The sequence below is a fragment of the Suricata suricatta genome, chromosome 14 (assembly GCF_006229205.1).
Source record: "Suricata suricatta isolate VVHF042 chromosome 14, meerkat_22Aug2017_6uvM2_HiC, whole genome shotgun sequence".
Taxonomy (NCBI): Eukaryota; Metazoa; Chordata; class Mammalia; order Carnivora; family Herpestidae; genus Suricata; species Suricata suricatta.
The window spans coordinates 30,715,004-30,736,944 of record NC_043713.1 but is presented as its reverse complement, the minus strand read 5'-3'; the positions used below and the strand labels follow the sequence as shown (position 1 = coordinate 30,736,944).

At 37.7% G+C, this 21,941-nt stretch overlaps 2 long non-coding RNA genes across 2 annotated transcripts in view; one reads left to right on the top strand and one right to left on the bottom strand.

Annotated features, from left to right (window-relative positions):
- LOC115277904 overlaps positions 1-21,941 on the bottom strand; it is a 208,414-nt gene that overhangs the window by 61,848 nt on the left and 124,625 nt on the right. The gene's annotated exons all lie outside the window — the stretch shown is intronic.
- LOC115277903 lies at positions 10,412-10,868 on the top strand. The gene is made up of 2 exons (XR_003902572.1): positions 10,412-10,540; positions 10,624-10,868. It is a non-coding gene; the product is annotated as an uncharacterized LOC115277903 (long non-coding RNA).

Sequence of the window (21,941 nt, the reverse complement as noted above, 5' to 3'; positions counted from 1 at the left end):
CTGTACACAGCCCCAGCACGGTTAACCCTTCCTCCATTGCAGTCCGGGTACCAGAGATCTCATTATTTAATGCTAATGTATTGTTTTTCCACTGCCTGGCTCTGGGAGATCCAGATTCTTGGCGCCACAGACTCAAGCATCAGCCAAAGCAATAAAGAGGAGACAATTCTTCATTATCATCCCTGGAAGCTACTCAGTGACAATGAGGGAACTGGGGTTTGGGTTGTTTGTGTGTCTATATACATTCAGAAAGCATGTCCTGAAGTTGTGGTTTTAGTAACATCAGTTTTATCTACTCTAACCATCCATCCTCCTCTCCTGCTCTGCTTTAAAAAATTGCAGCTTCCACAAGATCAACAAAGACAACAGACTTGGGAAGGAAGGTCTCTGAGACAAGTATATCCTTTGCTTTGGTTTCTTCTGCTGCTCTGATTCCCACCACACCCTTATAACCTCTCCCTCGGCTCTTCATTCGACTCATCCCTGTCTCAACGGTTGTTTCTTCACACAGAGAGAAAACGCTGGCTACGGGTCAGTGTTCTAATCCTCTCTGTAACCTTGCAAAGCTGTGTAAACATAAGTGAAGTCAATCAGGCACGACTGCAGTTTTGTCTACTGTGGAAGTGGCCCTGTGCCCCTTCCAGCGCCCCCATAGAACACGGAAATATAATTCTACGTGCTTCTTGTGTGGCCTCTGCCACCACAGCTTCAGAAACGAGTGGGACATTGAGTAAGGAACATTTATTTTATCATTTTAGCCCAAATGAAACGAGACAAAGTAGCATCTGAGTTTCTGGTGGTGGCATCACCTCTGTAAATTGTGTAGTCTAGTATAAACCTGAGTTCAATTTCTAAACAGTGTTTAGTCTTTGCATAGCATTATTGCTGGCCTCCTATGCAGCTGGCCAAATACATGACCACTCTCCTGGATATTGTGGGTAAAGCAATACTTTGGATCAAAGGAAATGTGGACCAGTACTAGAAAAGCCAAGGTCAATCCCATGAGAGTAGGCTCATATTTGTAGCAAAATCCAGATAAACTTTCCCTGATGCAGAGTGAACAAGGACGCTTGTAGGATTAGCTTGGCACACAAGACGACGTCCAGTGAATATTCCAGCCTCCAATCTCTGTTCTCCATCATATTCTTCTCTTTGTGTGTGAGTTTTAATCAGGATTTGGAGCCATGAAATATACTCCCTGGCTCAGAAAACTGCAGTAAAGTGGCCTCAGTTCTTTTCAGCCTGGCTCTGATGCTGAAAGCCATACCTCTTGGAACTTATGAGCATATCACAGATGCTGAGCAGGTGAGCTTTAAAAAATGGGGTTCCATCTGAATAATCTGTCAGGCTACAGACGACAAAAAGCTATTTCTGACTCCAGCCGGAATGAGTGATTACTCTGATAACAAATTAAAACAAGCTTGGAAATTGGAAATTACCAGAATTAAGCTATCGCCAATGAATGACTAAGCTCCCCCCTTCAGTACATTTTCTTCTATATTAGCCATAAACATGAGCTCTTCATTAATAGAAATTGGCTCATTGCTACTGGCCACAAGGGGAATCTATTGGATGTGTAGCACTAACTTCCAACCTGATCAAAAAGACAACTTGTTCCTAATGTGAGTGCTTTCTTGGGAACTTAAAAATTCTTTATGTTCCTTCTGGCTTCTTGCATACAAAGCCAATTGTAATGCTAAACTTAAAATGTTCGAATATTTTCTCTGTATGGGATGTTTATGGCACCAAATAATTTTTAGATGATTACTGTTTTTAATAACTAGCTAATTACAGTATTAATCAGAAATGTCCTTTTGGCTTATAGAAGGTGCCAAGGGACTGAGGTAAGAAACAAAGATATTCCTGTTGCAAGCCACTTGCACAAAACTTCTGAGCTTCTATTCAGAAGATAAGAAGTGTTGCTAAATGGAAGCCTCAATCCTTAGTGAAGAGAAAACAATTCAGCTTCCCAGCTAAGTGTTCAAAGCATTCAAAATGAAATGGGCATCCTGTGACCTCCCAAATTCCCGTATATCCTGAACACATAATTGAATCACCTTTTGTTCTTTAACTTTGTATGGTAGGAAATGTTGTCATTTGGTCTCAATTGTACTCAAACATTTTCTGTTATTGCTTTGTTTCTTGATCCCTGATCTATAAGCAGTGACCTTGTGCAATGATGAACTAGAGGGGTTAATATTCCAAAGAGGTTGTTATTTTTCTTCATATTTGTCCTAGCCTTACCAAGCTTCCATTTCATAAGGTGACCCTTGCCATCTATTTAGCTAGCAAGTTTTGTCTAAATCACAATAGCCATATTCCCTGCTGTTCCTCCTACCCTCATCTCCCTGTGGCGGTTTTTGTGGATAGGTCAGATATGGAAGTGACAATGACATCTGTTCTAGCTCGCTCGCTCTCATTCTTATGGCAGGAATGTGCATGTGCGTGTGTGTGCGTGTATGTGTGTGTGTGTGTGTGTGTGTGTGTGTGTGTGTGTGTCTAAAGAAATAATGAAAAGTAGCCACTGAAAATTTTGCAAAGTATTGAGTGTTTCATTAGTGGAACTGCACCAATATATTCTGTGTCTGATGAGATGATTTTCCTGCTTCTCTTTCATACTGAGCTTGATGGACAAGCCCTTCTTTAATGTACAAATAATCTTTATGACCCTTGTAAGCAGGTCTGATGATATTCAGCTGAGTAATGTACCAGAACTGAAATTTCCATCTACTTGATGTTTTGCACCGAGGTTTTGATGAAGTCACTGTCACCTGCTATTAACTTAATATCAATTCTTAATAGGGTCCCTCTCTCACCATCTCCACGCAGTTGGGGTTCAAATTAATTACTAAGTAAAAATTCTGCCACATAAATAAATCCTCACTTCCCAGAGAGGGCAAAAAAAAGTTTTTAACCTCATTGGAGAGCTCAGAGAACAGCCCATAGAAGAAGATTCACCTTCCAGATGCATCTAAATCTGTGCATCAATGAGAAAACCAGAGTTCCCTGAAAATCAAGGCTTATTTCTCCATGCTCAAATCTCTTCTTTCTCAGCATCTTCATATTGTGATCAAAAATCACTAGACTCTTCACCTACTGTTTTCTGGTACTAAGGTATGGCTAAGGTTAACAAAATCCTCCTTAAAAATAACCTCTTCAGGGGTGCTTGGGTGGCTCAGTTGGTTAAGTGTCCAGTTCTTGGTTTCAACTCAGGTTGCAATCTCACAGTTTGTGAGTTCAAGCCCCACATTGGGCTCTGCACTGACAGCGATGAGCCTACTTGGGATTTTCTCTCTCCCTCTCTCTCTGTCCCTCTCCCACATGCTTGTGCACTCTCTCTCTCTCAAAATAATAAACTTAAAAAAACAAAATGTGATAATTTGGTATCAAATGTATCAAAAATATCAAATAGGGTGTGGGATGAGATAAACTAAATCTCTTACAATCCTGATATTCTGTAAAAAGTTGTGAACTAGTAAAAACATGAGCATTTTAACGATCTGCTCAATAGTCATTTGGTGTTACCTAAAATTTCAACACCAGAAATAAGAGTGTTATTAAATGATAATATCCCTAAAGGGTCAAGGGATGAGAGGAAAAGAAAAAGAAGATAAAAACCTAGGCACACATAACTTCCTGGGAATCTGATTAGAATACTGCTGGTAGAGAAGACAGAGTGCTTCGGGTGTTCAAGAGAATATGGGCCAGTGGATCGCCTATTGTGGTTGAGAAGATGGTAGAGGGTCTTTCCAAATGTTTGGTAGAGCACTGAGAATAACTTTGCCTAAGTCACAATGCTTACATTGCATATAGATACCCAAGGATAAGGAAGAAAGAAAAAAAAAAAAGACAGGGATAGGGAGTAATGTTAGGGCCTACAAATTAAAAATCTTTGATAAAAGAATAATAAACTCAGAGATACCTGAAACTCCATTAACATGTAGACACCTTGATTTTAATTGCTTATCGAAAACTAACAAAACAAATATATTTCCCATTTCACCCTTTGTCGAAAAGTTGAAAATTATCCTTTTGAGCTTTCAGATCCCACTGGATTCCTTTAGCTGTCTCTACCTTCCATTTTCTTGGTTCTAACTACCTACACCTGTAGCTCTTTTTTACGTAGATTTCTACCCTTGGCTCCTAGCGTCTATTTACCAGCTCAGATAAAACACACAAAGTGCCTAGAAGTTTGTGCTTCCAAGGCCCTTAGGTAACAATTGACCACAAAGGCCACAGGAATATGACAGCCTTGCTCCCTTGCCTGAGGCAGGATGAACCCTAAAGCAGCACTTAAACTGCAGACCTGTCCTGGGTCAGACTGAGTCACCCTCCTCACGTCGCTGCCTGAAATCTCAGCCTCCCTTGGCTTCTCCTTTTCCTAAATTTGCTTCACCCCTTCCCTCACTGAATTCTTCTTTACAAATCACTTGTACACTGTTCATCATCTTAGGGCTGCCAGTTGGGTTCCCTGTTCTTAGGGAACCCAATTAAGATACAGTGGTGGTTGGATATATCTATCTGAAGATCTCAGAGAAAATTCCCACTTATTTTGACCAAAGTCAATGGATCACCATACCCCACCTATCCCTTCCTCCAACCATTTCTGTTAGGAATGCCAACATTCTTCTGGTTACCCAGACACAAAGCTTTGGAGCAATCTTTAAGTACTTGTTTTTTACTTAATGACTTACTAAGATTTTATTGTCTACAAAACATTTTAATTTATTTAATATCATTTAGTTCTCAAACTACACTTTAGAAATCTATAGGCCAAATTTGATCATTTCAGTTTTAGAGACAACAAAGAATAAAGAAAATCAAACAGCTAGTAAATTGAGTAATTAGAACCAAGACCTATGCTTTTGACTTTGATTGACTACTCCTTTTCTACAAAGCCAGATGTTTTTCCTTCAGGATATCTCTTAGATGCTTCCCTTTTATTCTGTGTCTTCCACACAACTCTGGTTAAGACCCTTGATATTCTTTTTCAGGTTACAGCAATTATCTATATAGTTACTTTGCCTCTATTTCTCTGTATTGCATTCCTGAGTGCCACTGCCAGATTACAATCCTTATCTCACCTCTAATTCCCTTCCCTGTGATCTGGATCTTGCTGACATTTCTAGTTTTAACTTTTATTCTTCCCTTCAGTCTAATTCTATGGTTTATTTGTTACTGAAACACAGCACAGCTACACTTACAACAGTATAGAAATGGGTATCTTACAGCAGGGTGCTACAGTAACAAGCACCTACAATGTGTGCCACTGACATAGGAACCAAGCAATGAGATGCCATAAAGCTGCTGTAAGAGGTTGGAAAGATTGCTGTGTGTGTATGCATTGAATAAAGTACTGAAGTTCTTAATAGAACTGTTGCCTGCTATATAGTTGAGAAGGCAAAGCGCATGCCTAATAAGCCTATGCCACTATAGGAAGAATTTTGAGAATTTAGTTAATAGCGTGTACTGGAAAGGTGATTTGTTTCTAGTCTAAAGGGATGGCCACAGAAGTGATAAAGCCACCCCGAAGTCTGCACAGGAAATCCACCCTGTGCAATCCTGTAGCTCTCCTCCCTCCACAGGGACCTTGAAAGCCTTACGTGGAAGATGGCAAAATCTTGAGATGGAAAGATCCTAGACCCTAACAAATACTGGAAGACTTGTCTCCAAGGAAAACTGCCTTTTTGAAGGGTAAATAACCTGTGCCTGTGTTAAAACCTGAGATGCTATGGTTTGTTTTGACAGCAAAGCATGTCCTAAGGACACCCTGTTTGAGAGCCCACAATGCCTGTATCTTCCATTCCAGCACCAAGCAAAATGCTCTGCATAGAGCTGAATGTTTAGTGCTTCTTAAATTAAACAGAAACAAAAGCTCATATCATAAACTGATTTAAATGAATAAAAAGTATGCAGCCATTAATGGATACTAGTACACAATAACTACATAAGAAATAAACATCAAGGAAGAAAATGGTGATTATGTTTAATATCTCAAAATAATTATTAACAGCTATGAGTCAAATTATTCAATTATAACAAAGTGAATAGAAAACAATAATTAGTTGAGACATTTTCAGAAAATACTCATCATAATCCCCCAAATTGTTTTTATTTATGTAAATCATTAAGTAAATGGGTGGAATATATAAGCTGCACTCTTCATAACATATTTATTATTTTCTTAGTTAATGCAATAAAAATATCCTAGTGGTGATTTATTCCCTTAAAGGGGTAGAAAATATTAGTAAATAATTCTAGCAAATACCTCAGAGCAAGGGAAGTCAGGCTTGCTGGAGTTTGTGACATCCACAGCACTCAAGACTGTGTTCATAATATTGCTTCTTCAGTGACTCTGGTTTGCAGTATCTGGTTCTGGTGGCCCTATCCTGCTGCATCAGTCAAGGTGAGTTCCCCAAACATGACGAAACCTGACACAGTGACGTGTTACAAGCGAGCAGACAGCATGGTTCACAAACTATTAAAGTGGTTTTCAGAAACACGGCCTTCCCCACCTGAGTGGCCTCCACAGCTGCTAGTCTGGTCTCAGCAGAATGTATCAGCCTCCTTCTCCAAGTCCCACTGCTGAGAATTTGAGAATCAGTTGTAGGAAACCCAACCCAGCACATTCTAGGTCACTATCGTTTAACCTCCTTCCACTCAAACCCTGAGTGCCTTCTTCTCATTCTACCCATACCCCAATGTCTGATTCACTAACACCTATGTAATGATATCATGGCTTTTTGTAACAAAGATGCCTTCCAGATTCTCTTTGAGTTTTTCTGCTCCACTTCACATAGTTCTTGCTAGAGCCCACCCTCATCCTGCCTCCACCATCCCAGCCCTCCAATGTATCTTTTCTCTGATCAACACTGCGGCTCCCCCTGCAGTGAGTTGCCTGGTACCAGCCTGGGCTCCAGAATGCTGGCTCTACCTCCCGTTAGATCTCCATCTCATCCCCTAACATTAAACTTTTCACAGGCACACACCTGCACCTCACACTAGCTTTTTTTGGATGTAGTTAAGGCAAATCCTTAAAATGTGGACCAGCAAAGCTAGTCAAGAGCAATGGATGGGTGTACTCTTGGGTTGACCTTCTCAGTGCCCTAAAGCAGAGTCACTGGGACATACAGGGTCCCTGATACTCACTTCTAAGACATTCTCGTATGCCTAAATGCAGGAAACCACAGCTTCAAAGTATTGCCACATGGCCCCCAACCCCAATTCCTGTCCCATAAGAGACTTTGTGGATCTCATGTAAATGGCATGGAATAGGTCACAAGACAGAAACTATCTCAAGATTAATTACTATTAATATTAACATACACATGAATGTTGGCAGAGGGGAAAGAGTGATGGAATGCCAGCTGCAACGTGAAGCATTATTTATTTCAAGACTACAGGGGATAAAGAGGTGACTGTTTTCCAGAATTTCTGGGAAAATATCTCCATGAACAGTAGGGCATCTTGTATCTGGGCAATTTGCCTAGGGGATTAGCCTCAATGGGAATACATTCCTAAAGCTCCACGATGGTCTCAGATTTGTTCAACTGTGCTTCCCATCTGTAAAAAGTTTTAAAGTGCTTACCTCTTTTATATTAAAAATCATATCTATATACTATTGTATGAATGCATTACGTTCATTATAAAACATCTTCAATACAAAATTTAAAAGCTCAGATGGGAGAGAGAAAAAAAGAAGGAAAAAAATAAATGAACTCTCATATTTTCCCCAGTCCCAGTGAATGGTCTTATATACTCCCTGACAAACAGAAATATCACTTTGGTGATGGCTATTCTAACAAAAGTACTGTAAACCATAGATGTGGCATTAAAAGAGTCAGTGATATGACGAATATCATTCAGCAAGGAACAGACACAGGTGGAAAGGACATTAAAATGCTATTTCTAAACTCCTGCTCTACAGCTCAGAGTAAAAGTTTTCTCTGCAACTGGAACAGGCATACTTGTCTCCCTTTTATTGACAGAAACTGTACTGTATGTATTATGAACACTCTGGGTAAACCTCTCACCATCTCATCATAAAGAAACCTATGGGATAGTCAACATTTCCCAGTCATCTTTGTCACCTGGTTCTCTTTCCCAAATTTCTAATTTGGATTGCTTCTTTGGGGATTCATGCCTCCCATTCTTTGTAAGATGTTTTTCTTGTGCATTCATCTAGCAGATCCTTCTATGGGAAGTTGTGAAGGTGCTGGTGGGGAAAGAGGATCCACATGCCTTGGCATTTTTGATTCCATATAATAGGCACCTACTGAAACCAGCTAAAGGGCATCGTGAGCTGTCCTTGACTCTCCAGAGCACAAATAGCATTTATCTCTGGGCAGCGGGCAGCTCCAACGCGGGTTTTTGTCAACCTGTCAATTTTTTTTTTCTTAAACAGAAAGCAGAGTTCAGTAAATAAAGATAAATGATTGTGCTCCTTCTCTGCAGACCCTGGAGCTAAACTGAACAGGCCTCTTATGGTTTGGCCCTGCTTCATTGACTGTTCAGACAGCCCAGTAATACGACAGATGTACCCAGCCGTTCCCTCTTCCCCGCTGTCCATTAGATTATGTTCATTTTGTCTGAGATGCCATTAGAAGTCTCAAGGTCAAAGAAGTCACAGAGAAGAAGAGAGGATGACTAATTTTTTCCTGCAGTCCTTCATTGCCCAAAGAGCCTCCAGACAGGTGGATTCCTGCTTTTGAGGGGCACAAATGGGGGTGGGGGGCCCCATGCAATTTACTTGAAATAAAATGCAGGTGTGCAATTAACCCAGACACTTCTGGCAACCAGCACAGCCCGACACTGGAAGTTTTATTTGAATCAGGGGAGAATACCATTTGGGATATTTTCCTAAATGACAAATGAATGATTTGTCGGCAACAACATGTTGAGGAAGAGCCTGGGGAGCAGAGGGGGCTTACATTTCTTTCTTTCTTTATTTCTTTTTTTAAGAAAAAAGAATTTTGTTTGGGGGTCTCAAATAGCGTTTCCCGTGGGATTTCTTGAAGATATCATGCAAACAGGGAATTTGTCCATGCTTAGCAACTGTGATTATGCACGTAATGGTCCTTGAATTTATATAGTGTGTTATTCCTGGGCTCAAAGCACTTAACACACATGGCCACATCATTAACACTTAGACTCATAGAATGTGAAACTTGGAGGAGACTAAGGATCACCTGCTTCCATTCCTCCACAGACAGAAAAACAGGCAATGCCATCATATGGGGGCTTTCACTTGCTTCGTACATATGAGGAAGATTATCTTTCCAAACAATGGCAGGGGCTACATTTTCTTCATCTCTAAAAGTCCCCACAGCATTTAGCATAAGCCTGGATACAAGAGAAATGCAGACGAGTCATAGCATTGACTGACTGGTGGTTAGAATTACAGAGCCAACAGCTGAAAAGTGAAAGACCACCTAATCTCTCCAGAATTCCAGATCTGCCCAAATGTCCAGAAAGGGGGGGGTGAAGAAAGGAGAAATTACATAGAAATGCCAGCTTCTATCACTACTTCAACCAGATCCACTCTCATGTAATTTTTAAATATTTTATAAGATTATATGAGATTATTAATTGAAGTTCTCTACTGGATTAAAAAAAAAAAAAGAAACCCCCTATAGCATCTCAGAGTGATTATCATCTTATTTTCCCTTGAGCAAGTATGGGAAAAACAGCAGAATTCAAGACCTGTTCCATAATATCTTCCTGAGTTGGGGCTGTATGAGGTAAAGGCAAATGTAGCAAAATGTACAGAATTATCATATGCATTTTCCTGATGCTCTTGTTCCTATCCAGTTTGCAGTAGCAAGTATGTATTGAGCATCTTGTGATTACCATTGCACTAAAATGAATGCTATTTGGGATACCAGAAAATAAACTCTTTATGAGTTTTGAATGTATTTGAGCAGGAAAAAAAAACCCATAATACATATATAAATAACTATGCATTTAAGAATATAAGCACCAATGTGCATCATTCAAAACATAAGGGAATAAACCAAAGATAAATGAGGTCAAAAGATGGAAAACCTACTTAGAAGGGATCTTACTCTTGCTTTATCAGATGAGTAAGCATGATGTGAAGTAACATGATATGCTCAAGATCACCCAACTTAGAATAAACACAACCAACACTGTTCCACACATCTCCTCACCTCCAATTTAGTGTCCTTTCATAGATTGTGCTGTCTCTTTTAGACCATGAAGAACTAGACTAAAAAGAAATCAGGGTTTACACAGCCAAGGAGAGAGGAGAGTTTGTTCAGTACAGGAGGAAGAACACAGGTGCAAGGCTCAGTGGACCACAGCCCACTCGGCTCATAAAGGAAGTTAGATGAGCACACAAAACAACTGTAGTTAGCAAACAGTCATCAAGTAAGATCCCTCTGTAAGACACCGTTCAAAATTCTTTGGGAATACCCCCCCCAAAAAAAAAGCATGGGGGCAATGCAGTTTCTTCCCTCAAGGAACCCTCTCTAGAGTAGAAGGATGGGAATATTCACAGATGTCTGTATTTCAAAATAAGGTGAGTGCCATAGTAGAGGGGCAATCACAGTGCTTGGCAGACTGAGAGTATCTACATACTAATGACTGTCAAACCTCATCCAGATTTAGCTGCTGCGTTCCAGACTACATCCAGCTGCCTGTTTGCATCTCCACCCGAATGTCTTAAGGTCTCCTCAATTCCCAAAGTCCAAAACGGAATTTATCATCGCCTGCTCCCTTCCTACACCTTCCATCCCCAATCCTCCTTTTGAGTTCCTCATCTCAGCAACACACCTCAGCTGCCCAGCTTAATAAGAGGACACACCACCCCACCTCACCCCATCAATACAGTTACTCAAAGCCAGAAACCTGGGAGTCGGCCTTGACACCTTCTTCTCCTTTACTTCTAATATCCAACCAATTCTTGGTGGTTTTATCTCTGAAATAGCTCTAAATATGTCCATTTTTCTCAAGACTCACTGTCAATATCCTCGTCTAAGATGTCATTATCTCTTGAACCTTGGTCTTCCTGTTTCCTAACTTCTCACCTCCAATCCAAGATGCACATTATAACCTTAAATGATCATCTTTAATTCACATCTGATTGTATCCTTCATCTTAGCAGTGCTCTTAGGAATTAAGTACAAAACTGCTTAACGTGTTACAAAATTTCTCCCTATTTCTGCCTGACCTACCCCCCAACCTTATTTCCCACAAACTTCTTTTCCTCTTAATGCTCTCCCATCTTAATTTCTCATTAATAATAGGCTCGGCTAGATTCCTTGATATTGTCATATTTTATTCCCTTTGCCCATGTTGTTTCCCTGTTTGAGTCCCTGTTTATCCTCTCACACAAAGTCACACAGCAACACACACACAAAAATAAAGACATACACACACTTCACAAAGTTAGCTCCAATTCATCTTCAAATTTCAGCTTCAATCTCATTACTCCAGAATGTTCCTGACCCTAGACAAAGGACAGACCCTGTCTCCAAAGCATCTTCTCTGCTCAGACTCTGTTCCCATATCATATTATTACTCTATCATAATATGCACCACACTATGTAGTAAATTTTTTTTCAATGTCTCTCTTCCTCATTGGACTGTAAAGTCTGACTCCATCCCTAGTGCTTGGAACAACGAGTGCACACAGTACTTAATAAATATTGAATGAATGATTACTCAGGTGATATACAGAGCATTTAATCTCAGGTAAGCAAGTTTTCAAAGGTTTAAAGAAGAACACTCTTTAAGTGAAAATTAGGTGTATTAGAAACAATTCAAAAGGTTCTTATCCCAGCAGGCTGGTGCTGTGCCTAGATCAGACCACAGCTGACATCATCATTTTACTGAGCATTAAATTCATTCACAAATGTTAATGGGTCTGAAAAAAAATAATTACAATGGTAACAAATTAGGGGTCTGTTACACTAACTAACTTTTCTCTATTAACACAGAATTTACTTTGAAGAGCAGAAAGAGCAAACTGAGCAGATTTCATAATTGCAGAACTTTATTTTCACTTTGCTCTAACTTTCCCAGTGAAACCGAACATAAAGAAAGCCTTTTGCGAATGGATAATTACACACTACATCTCAAGATTATGAGATGCTGTGTAACCTTTTCTCCTCCTTTTCTAATGTGACTGAGCACCATCACAGAGCTATTCTTGCCCTTATGGGGGAAAAAAAAGCACTTCAAGTCACTCTTCATATCTAATAGCATGATTTCATGTTTATTAACATATACCCATAAAATGAATAATTTTTCAGCACCTGAAGGGACCATAAGGATCAGCTAACCCAAACTTCTATTTTAAAAAGCTGAAACTAAGGTCAAGAAAAGTTAAATGATTCCTTCTAACACAAAAATTCTGGAATAAGAGAAACTTCTATCAAATGAACAGTAATGGCTGCCTTTTCGGAAAAGCTAAATAGAGCATCATCCTTGGGTGTGGGAAGAGAAGATGGAGTGGAAACAGGTGTTAAATTAAAGGAAAATCAAAATTTATTCAAAGGTCTGCTTGCTTAGCTCAAATGGTTTAAAATAAATTATCTGACATTTATTCCCTGCACATCCAGGAAGATAAGATCTACAAGGTTAGGAGCACAGAATACAGAATCACACAGACTTACCTCCAAACCAAAATAAATCCCAACCTACCACTACAGTCTTTCTTTGATGGATGTTCCAGTTGCTTTATCATACAAAGTTTCACCTATACATTATGTTTGGCTAATTTTGGCAACTTTCTCCATCATTACAATCAAAGTATGTAGAATTAATCAGGTGTGTAAGCAAACTCCCAGAGAGCGCTGTAATAATGATCTTTTAGATGGTTTCTCTTCCATCTGTTGGGAAAAATTTTATTAACTTCAAATTTTTAGATTTAAAACCCATGTCTTTCAGGTCTTCAATCTGTATCTGTGTGATGCCTATCTTAATGCTTATTGTGGGTAACTTTGCAATTCAATCACGCATTTGGAGTAACACAAACCAAACAACAGCTTGAGTTATCTTATCTTTTAAAAATGTCATATTTGACTTTGGCCATTTGAGAAGTTTTCCAGTCAAGCAAATTAGTTCATGTTTCTTACCAAATACAAGAACTTAAATCCCTCATAAAGAATCAGGGCATCAGAAGATCTATCAGTAGAATTCAAGGAATGAAAGTTTCGTAAGATCTCTTCTTCACTAAAAAAGTAATATTTTTATCTTTACAAATAAGAATTCAACTTTGGAAACCCTTGATAAATCTACCAAAACAACTTTAGTTAAAGTCAACGATGACCTTTAGTTGCTAAATCCAATGAGTATAATTTGAGTTTTCACATGGCCTCTGCCCGTAGCAGTATATGACATAACTAATTATTCCTTCTTCCTTGAAGTCCCTCCTTCTGTTGGCCTTTGGGTGACTGTTCTCATTTAAGTTCCTAGCATACCGGCTCCTACTTCTCAGATTCTGTGTCTGATTTCTCCTCAGTTTACCAAACTCTAAACACTGTGCTGCTCCAGGGGTAAGCTTTAGATATTTCCTTTATGTACATATATGCAACCAAGTTTGTGGCTTTAAATACTATCTAAGTGCTAATCACCCCAGACCTAGCCATTAAAACGCATTATTTTATAACTAACTGCCTTTTCAATGTCACCAACTCAATGTGTGAGAAGCATCAGACTTCATCTAACCTGTATAAATTAATACTCTTGATTTTACCCCAAATCTGCTCCTCCTACTGCCTTCTCCCTCTCTGTACATGATAGTTCTATCTTCCCATGTATTCAAGTCTAACATCCTGATTTCTCTATTTATTAATATCCTACCTCTAACTCCAAAACAAATCCCATTGGCTCCATGTTCAAAATCAAAAGAATGTAACCATCTTTCTATCTGCAATGGCACTTTAGGGTAAGCTACTATCATCTCCCAGAAAGAATGCTGCAATAGCTTTTTAATTGGTCTCCCTAGTTTTACTTACAAAATTTGAGAGATTTATTTAAAAACTTAAGTCTGATCAATACTTTACTCAAATTCTTTCACTTCCCATCTACACTGGATTGGGAGGTAATGTCTTCCCAGGGCCTACTGGGTTCTATGCAATCAAGATTTCACTTCACTGGACATATTTCCTGACCTCTCCCTATTTTTCACTGTGTTCTAGCCATACTGGTTTTTCTGCTATTTTCCAAATGTGTAAAGTCACTTCTGTCTCAAAACCTTTTTCTCTCGCTATTTCCCTGGTCAAGAAGACTCTTCTCCCAGATATATAAATGATTTGTCCCTTCTTTCTTCATTTCTTCACTAATCTCCCCAAAACATTATCTCCCTCTCTGGCTTCTTCCTATGCTCATTTTTCTGCTACATTTATGTCCATTGCCCTGTCATCATCTGATTTACTATAGGTTTACTTATTTATTATCTGTCTTTCCCCATAAACTCCACCAGAAGGCAAGTTCTATATAAATAGAAAACTTATTTTGTTCACTGCTAATCCTCAATACCTATAATAGTGTCTGGCACATAGTAGTTGTGCGATAAAAACTGTCATGTTTGAATGAACCAATGAATGAATGGTAACTTTATTAAGTAAGTCTTAATTTGAGTCTAGAAAGAAAATGGCTTTTTTACTGTAAATGCTACAAAGAGCCACAAAAATTGGGGCTTGAATTAGTCAAGACATCAGTGACATATAAAAAAAAAAGATACCACTGGTATAATTTGAGGAACACTATACAAGTTCTCCAGACCAAGAAGAACTTTTAAGTTGAATGACACTGAGGTTTAAATTTCATGTCTAAATATTAAAAGCCCAGGCAAAAAAAACTCTCACTCATAAAGCCATTTAAAAAAAAATTAAAAAGCCATCTTAGTTATAGTCACTGAAAGAAATCTTTAATGTTTTCCATAAACATGACTCTAGCAAAACAAACAAAATCCCTGCTTTTCCTACATGGATATCTAAAAACAAGTCATGATCTTTGTGAATATGATAATTATGTGAAATGATTGCCAATTCTTCGCCATCACTCCAAAATAAAAGTTGTGATCTTAGTTAATTCTGCATATTGTTTTTATCTTTTATTTTTATTTTTTAATTTTTTTAAATGTTTATTCACTTCTGAGAGATGGAGACATAGCATGAGCAGGGTAGGGGCAGAGAGAGAAGGTGGCATAGAATCTGAACCCACCTCCAGGCTCTGAGCTGTCAGCACAGAGCCTGACAAGGGGTTCAAACCCACAAGCCACAAGATCATGACCTGAGCCAAAGTCAGATGCTCAACTGATTGAGCTATCCAGGTGCCCATTTTTATCTTTTAAATATCTGTATTTTTTTATTTTAGTGAGCCAGTTCGAAAGTCTGGTTCTCTTTTCAAAAATATTTCCTTTTCTCTGAGGCAGCCAGCACAAGCGATTGATGGAATCATCATCAATTACTCTTTTGAATCCCTCGGCACTCCGGCCAGTTCTATACAATTAGTAGTGCTGACACTAATTACCAATGATGTTCTCTCTTATGGTATTTATTATATTTTCATGGATTTCCATCATGGTGATTAGCATATTGCCCTTCTCATACTAACTACACAATAAACATCTGTTAACTTATACATATTATGGTATTTTTTTTTTAAGTCCTGGATTTGAAAGCTAAAAGCTCTGTCTATACCCAGGGTGCACTAGTTATTAACTGGTAAGTCTTAGGCAGCCTAATCTCTCTACATTGGGAATTTCTCATTATCACTGAGATAATTATGTCTATCACCATTCACAAGACTGCAGTGAGAAATATAAGAGGTCATTCATGTGCAGCTCATAGTACTGCACCTTTTACATTACATACATCTCTGCTGTTGGTTGAATCTAAATCTGAGTTAATCTATTCTGTGACTGCAGCCTCTAGAGCCTGATTTCTCAACCTTGGCCATGCTGGAGAATCTCTGAATAAATTTTACAAAACACTGATCCTCTAGCCCCATCCCAAATTCATTAGATTCTCAGGAAAGAATGTGGTCATAGGTAATTTTTCAAAGCTGTCCAGGTGATTCTAACATACAAACAAGAGTAAGAACCATGTGCTGAAGTCAATCTGCCTAATCAGACCCTAGCTTCATCACTTACTTGCTACTTGGTTTTCATCAAGTAAACTAATCCCTGTAGGCTTTATCACCCCAGTCTGTAAAATGAGATTAATAATTGCACCTTCTTCCCAGAGTTGTTACAATGATTCAAATACATAATCCATAGAACGTACTTAAAATACTATCTCTAGTACATACTTAATGCTCAGCAAATGAGAGCTAACATTATTAATAAAAATCATCTTTATTTCACTCCTCTCAAGGACAAAGACTGCCATGTGTTCATTTCTCATCACAAACATGAGATAATGTTACTAATGTATGGTTCACTTATGATTATAGACCAGTTAGGGAATTTTGGGGGATGCTGCAATGCATAGCTCTACAGAATAGAATCCCAGTGTAAATCACTATCCACTCACAGCTCAAAGAAGATCAACTGGGAACCACTAAGGGTAAGACATTCACCTGGGAAATAAATGAGAAGGAAAATATCACAAAGGGAAATGAGAAATCATGCAAGCTCACAAAGTTGTCCTTGGCTGGCCTTAGTGGGGAGCAAGTAGGAAGGGAGAGGAAGAGTACTGCAACATATTCAAATTATGGAAAAGAGCAATTTGAAGGAATCCTAGTCTTCAATACTGACTATGGGGTGGAAATCCCTGGAAGCTCACCTCTTTGACATGAAGATTGAGCATTCTATTATTGCATAAGTAAAACATTAACAAGACGATATTAAAAACCTAGTGGTGATCTCTGTTTCAGTCTCCAGAGCAAAACTTATCAAGAAGGACACACTGTATAATGGCTAAATATGTTTTCCTCATTATATTGGCACTTTACAAATTCAGAAAGGAACACTTAGCTCACACCATTTGTTTTTCTCAGACAGTTCCAAGAAGAAAAATGCTAAATAATTATATTCTTGTTACTCTCCAGAATTTTCATGTGATATTCAATATGAAGACTAATAGGAGGAGGTGGAACATAATTTCTCTTCACCTATGTGATACAGTACTTTTATTATCCAAGCTCTTTACTGAAAATTTAATAGACTGCTTATAGCCTACCATTTAATCTATGAACTTTGCATTCTGTTAATTCCCACACTGACTACATAATACAGGGAGAGTTTTTCAAAAAATGAGTTTGTAGTAACAGTTACTAAGTTGACATACGGTGAATTGTTCTATTTTCTGGCATTTTTTATTGAAAAAACATGATGCTTGCTACATTATAGTAATGATGATGATTATTTCCAACATATTTAATAAAGTGCTTTAGATTTGACTATTTCTATTAAATTAACCAGATGGTGATAGCACATAATTTCACCCAGAAATGTACATTAATTATTAACAATAAATGTAGGGCAAAACAACAGACTTCAGTAATATAACTGCACATCTGCAAAGGAGATTGTTGGCGATTTGAAAATGCTAATTCTGTGATTAATCTTCCATTTGGCCACTGAGCAGCAGAAGTCGTGCAAACAAGAATGCTAAGATGAATGATAGAGCATGCAGACTTCGAATCGGATTCTGATCTCAGACAGCAGGAGACTTTGTTAGGCGATAAGAACTTCTCACCAAAAATATGTACTTTTATCACAGAACCATTCAGAGGAAGATGTGTTCTGTTGTCTTTAGTTGAGACATCTGTCCTTGGGAAAACACAGAAAACCCTTTCTCCCTTCTTTTCCAAAGATTTCAAATCCACCATCCTGTAGCCTCTCACATCATTACCATTTCCACATAGCCTGAAATCTCCTTTCCACAATACAAGGAAGATTATCTTCTATTGTTGCAAAATCATAGTGACTTCACATCTGAAATATAGTGTGCAATTCTAAGCACTTCACCTCAAGGGAGATAGAACGACAATTGAAAAGTTCCAAATAATCAAGTGAACTGCTTAAGGACTTTCTCGGGAGAACAGACTGGGAGACAAGGAACCTTCAAACCAGAAACAAAGATAGAAGAAAAAAAAGACAACCAAAGTCTTTAACACTACAAACGATGAATAATAAGTCAACTCTACATTGGATGGCCAAATCTCACAGGATAAGAACACAGATAATCAAGAAGAGTTCATATGGTGAGAATTTTGAAATGGGCATAACATATCTTATAGCCTAAAAAAGCAGATAGGGGGAAAATTTAAGGAAGTCTTCTTTATAGAACTTACTGATCTTTGCAACTCAAGAAGGAACATAATCTGACAGTGTAATTTTAGAAATTGCTCATCTTCTTTCTAAAGTTTTTATTTTATTTCCACATAGTTAACATACAGAGTAATATTAGTTTCAAGTGTAATTCAATACTTCCATATATTACCTGGTGCTCATCACAAAATCTTAATTCATCTTAATTCATAGAGAATACATTTTAAATGATTTATAAGATATTCTAGGGAAATAATTAGCCAAAGATAGTTAATAATTTACTATTAAAAGGTAATGTGTGAACATCTTAGACTCTCAGAATCAGAAGGGATATTTAACAAAGTTCCTATATCTCCTACTCAGGATAAATCTTAATAATAATAAAAATCGATAAATTGTGGAGCTCCTGGGTGGCTCAGTTGGTTGATCATCCAACTCTTGATTTTAGCTCAGGTAATGATCTCATGATTTGTGGGATGAACCCCACACTTGGCTTTGCACTGACAGTGTGGAGCCTGCTTGGGATTCTCTTTCGCCTTTGCCTCTGCCCCTCCCCTGCTCACACTCTCTCTCAAAATAAGTAAACATTTATTTTAAAAAAATCAACAAAATTGATAAAACTTTAGATAGATGGGCCAATAAAAAGAAAAGACTAAATTTACCAGAATTAGGAATAAAAGAGAAACATTACTATCAGTCTATTAAAATAATTATATTAGTATAAAAAAGATAAGGGCATGTGGTATGAAAGTTTATACCAACAAATTAGCCAAACTGGATAAAATGGACAAATTCTTAGAAAGAAATTACTGAAACTGACTTAAGAAGAAACAAAAAATCTGAATAGACCTATAAAGAGATTGAATCGGTAATCAAAGAACTCACCATAAAGAAAAGCCCAAGACCAGATGGTTTCATACATGAATTCTATCAAACATTAGCAAACATCAAATATTTCACAAACTCTTGCAAAGATAGAAAATGAGGGAGAACATACAAACTCATGAAGCTAATATTCTATGAAAGCCAATATTACTCTGATAGCTAACCCAAACAAAGATATCACAAGAAAACTATAAACCAGTAACCATTATAAACATAGATGCAAAACTTCTCAACAACATACTAGCAAACCAACTCCAGCAACACACAAAAAGGCTTATATATCATCACCAAGTGGAATTTAACCCAAAAATGTAAAATGAGTTCAGCACATCAAAATTAATACTACCATACTAACACATATTAATAGAATATAAGACAACAACAAAAAACCACATACACATGTAATCTCAATAGACCCAGAAAAAGGATAAAATCCAACACCGCTTCATGATAAAAGCACTCTACCAAATCAGAATGAAAGGAAATTTCCTCAATCTGATAAAGGGGGTCTATGAAAAACTCACAACTAACATACAGCTTATCTATTAAGATAAGAGATGTCCATTATTATCATTCATTGTATTGGAGCTACTAGCCATAAAAATGAGACAGGAGAAAGAAATAAAAGGCATCCTGATTGTAAAGAAAGATGTAAAACCAATCTCTTTTTACAGATGACATGATTTTGCATATATAAAATCTTCAGGAATTCACCAAAAACAGTTACTTACATCAATAAGAAAGTGCAACAAGGTTGCAAGATACAAAATCAATATACGGAAATAAATTCTACATAACAATAGCAAAGAATAATCCTAAAAGGAAATTGAGAAAACACTCCCACTTACAATAGCAACTAAAAAATAAAATATTCAGTAATAAATGTAACAAAAGTAGTGCAAGAATTCAACACTGAAAACTATAAAACCACTGTTGGAATAAATTGGTCTTAAAAAATGGAAAGACAACCCGTGTTCATGGACTGAAAGACTTAATATTGTTAAAATGACAATACTCCCCAAATTGAGCTAAAGGTTCAATGTAATCCTTATAACAGTTCCAGCTAACTTCTTTGTATAAATTAACAGGCTGACCTTAAAAATCACATGGAAATTCAGGAACCCAGAATGCCCCAAACAATTTTGATAGGGAAAACTAAAGTTGGAGGATTTACATTTCAATATTTTAAAACTTACTTACAAAGCTAAGGTAATTATGATAGGTTTGTACTGGTACAAAGGTAGACACATCAGTATGTCAGTATATCAGTGGAAAAGAATTAGAGTTCAAAAACGAACTTTTACATTTACAGTCAATTATTTTCAACAACGGGACCAAGATGATTCAATGGCAAAAAGAACAGGGATTTCAACAACAAAATGAACTTGGACCTTCTACCTCACATCATATACAAAATTAACTCACAATGAAATCATAAACCTAAATGGGGCATCTGGATGGCTCAGTCAGTTAAGCGTCCGACTTCAGCTCAGGTCATGATCTCACGGTTTGTGGGTTCGAGCCCCACATCGGGCTCTGTACTGACAGTTCAGAGCCTGGAGCCTGCTTCAGATTCTGTGTCTCCCTCTCTCTCTGCCCCTCCCCCACTCATACTCTGTTTCCATCTCAATAATAAATTAACATAAAAAAAAGAAAAAAGAAAACACATAAGTAAATATTTGTGACCATGAGCTAGGCAATGGTTTCTTACATGATATCAAAATTATAGGCAACAAAAAAATATATAGATAAATTGCACCTCATAAAAATTAAAAAAAAAAATAGCTTTTATATTTCAAGGGACACCATCAGGAAAGTGAAAAGACAACCCAAAAATTCAGAGAAAATATTTGCTAATTATAGATCTGACAATGGTAATAATATCCAGAAAATATAAAGAATATTTAAAATTTTTAGAACAATAAAAAGAAAGACAAATAACCTAATTAAAAGTGTGTCAGGATGCCTGTGTGGCTCAGTCAGTTAAGCATCTGACTCTTGGTTTTGGCTCAGGTCATGATCTCACAGTTCGTAAGACAGAGCCCCATGTCGGGCTTTGTGCTGACAGGTCAGAGCCTGGAGTATGCTTTGGATTCTGTGTCTCCCTCTCTCTCTCTGCCCTTCCCTCACTCACACTCTGCCTATCTCTCTCAAAAATAAACATTAAAAAATATTTTTAAATGTGCCAGCACATTTGAAATGTTATTTTTCCAAAAAAGATATACAAATGACAAATAAGCACATAAGACAATGTTAAATGTCATTAGGGAAGTAAAACCAACAGCACAATAAAATACCTCTTCACTAGAATGACTCTAATGAAAAAGATACAGTAGTGTTCATGAGGATGTAGAGAAGTTGGAACACTCCTTCACCAATGGAAGGAATGTACGTGCAGCTACCTTGGAAAATAGTTTGGCAGTTACCTTAAAAGGTAAACACAGAGTTAGTATATAACCAAGGAATTCCACTCCAAGGTGTATATCCAAGAAATTTAAAAATATGTTTACAGGGGCGCCTGGGTGGCTCAGTCTGTTAAGGGTCTGGCTTCGGCTCAGGTCATGATCTCACAGTTCGTGGGTTTGAGCCCTGCATTGGGCTCTGTGCTGACAGCTAGCTCAGAGCCTGGAGCCTGCTTCATATTCTGTGTCTCCCTCTCTCTCTGACCCTTCCCTGCTCACACTGTCTCTATCTCTCAAAATAAATAAATAAATAAAAACATGTTTACATGCAAAAATGTACACAAATGCATTATTCATAATAACCAAAACATGGAAACAACTCAAGTGTCTAGCAATTGATGAATAGA